The following is a 2,259-nucleotide window of genomic DNA, read 5'->3' as shown; positions in this document are numbered from 1 at the left end:
GTTTGTGAACTCTGTATGATGTGATTCTATAACACTGAATACATACATTTTACTACACAATTAAGTTCGCAAATTGGGCTGAAAGTCTGTAAGAGATGAAGACTTTTCTCCTACAGTCATTTTGTTGTTCTGTTACATAAACCAGTGCCAAACATGATGCACAAAACAACATTGCTGTTTACAAAATAAATGCTTCATATACCATCTGCATGAAGGGACCAGGTCTTGGTGTAATATTGGTATGTGCATGCCGCCCGAATAGGTTCACTTTTTCACGAAAAATATTTATTAAATATGGGTTGATTTTCCATAAACCTGAACATGGTTTGATAATAAAACAAATGTCCCATTGCTTTAGGAAACTTTTTACATGCAATAGAATAAAGGTGACACGTACCTACTGAATTTGTCAATGAAATCCCCAACAGTAGGTCATACTTTGAAATATGCATGGGTAGATGTTTTCATCTTGGCCAGTACACCCCTGTATGAGTGATTATACATTCCTCAAAGAATTAACTAAGACTACTAAGACTTAAGGTGATGGCCAGCCAGTAACTAAGCTGCCGAGAAAAACCAAGCGACAGGGGCCAGTCTATAGAATAGGCTAAATCTGCTGAGTAGAAACCTAATAGAGTATTTAGGCTGCGTTCACAAAAAACGGTTAGGGGGGGGGGGGGGGGGGCTGGAGGAATTCAGGGGGGGGATTCGAAAATTTTTGGGGTAGTAGAGGGGGGGGACTTGAAAATTTTGCTCTACCTATAGGGGGGGGGGACTTGAAAATTTTTTGTTCCCTTTTGTGTTTTACATTTGCCAATTCAAGCTTTTGTAGATAATTCAATGAAAAATGAATACCATTTTTAATATCATCAAAATGTTTTAATGTTAGAAATAATTTAACAAAATTTAGAACCATTTTGTCACATTTCATGACTTTTATCTCGAAAAAATCTAAATGTGTGATTTGTGTTAAAAAAAACAAACTTGAGCCTCGTAACAGGGAAGAAGTTGCAACTGTTAATGGTTTCTGCAATATTCCTATGCAATATAACAACTACAGTTTCTTGCTATCTCCCTACAGCATGCTCAAACATACAATATTTAGTTTGTCGACAAAGCCTGTATATATAAATATAAATATGTATTTAGTGATAATTTAATTGGAGTCCAGACTGACAGTCAGTTGTCAGTGATACAAATGCATGGTACACATAAATAGGCTGTGATAGCAAGCTGAATACTAGACATTTCAACAGGCTGTAGGGAGTAGAACTAGAACAAATTTGTAAAACTGAACAAAAATATTGCCAAAATTATCAAAGTTAATACAGCTACTGCCTACAGATAGTGTCACTATCATATTAAAGCTCTGCTCCTGCAGTTTCACTGTCACTGCATACCTGATCAGTGACAGAGATAGCTCTGACTCTGATGTACATGGTAGTTGAAGAAGAATTTGGGTCAAATGATGCTCATGACAGTGAAACATAATTGTACACAAGATCAGGCCAGAGAGCAACACATGCAAGAACACAGTAATGTTTGAATTCTAGCATATAAGAATAATCAAATATTACAGAAAAAAGATAGGGTCACCATGCTTGGTTTTCTAAATTTTCATATTCTTGTTATAAAATGATACAGATGTAAAACTTTGAACAGTAAAGACTAAAAGTAAAAATATTTGACCAAATGGAATTATTTATTTTTAACCAAATTTGAAATTATTACACCCAAAATTTCAGAGATTAAAACATTTATTTGGTGGAACATTTTAACCTTCCAGTATTGTCAATTTAGAGTAGCATCTAATTCATAGATGTCTTGTAGTTTTGGAAAAATGTTTGGTAGGTCACAGTGCAATATGGCAATTAGCCAGAATTCACAATTTGCCTACTCTCTCATGATTGTCATTTTGTGTGCTCCTCAGCAGGAGCAATTGACCTGGCCAGAGTTGGATTAACTCAAGTTGGCTTTTAGACCAATAAATCTAAAAAAATCACTGATGCATTTAAAGAACTTGCCTTGAGAATATGACTATAGAAAGTGCTAATACAGGTAGTGTTGAACACCTGTGAGCGGAACGGCGCAATATGTTTATTTTTTCTGCGCTCACATCCTTTACAAATATGCGGGCTGTGATAGTTGGGGGGGGGGGGACTTGAAAAATTTGACCATATAGAGGGGGGGCATTTGAAATTTTTTTGGGGTACTTAGGGGGGGGATCTTAAAAAAAATAAGATTTCAATCGAAATTCCT

Source organism: Ptychodera flava, chromosome 16 (genome assembly GCF_041260155.1).
Source record: "Ptychodera flava strain L36383 chromosome 16, AS_Pfla_20210202, whole genome shotgun sequence".
Taxonomy (NCBI): Eukaryota; Metazoa; Hemichordata; class Enteropneusta; family Ptychoderidae; genus Ptychodera; species Ptychodera flava.
The sequence above is the reverse complement of the archived record's forward strand: the minus strand, read 5'-3'. Positions refer to the sequence as shown.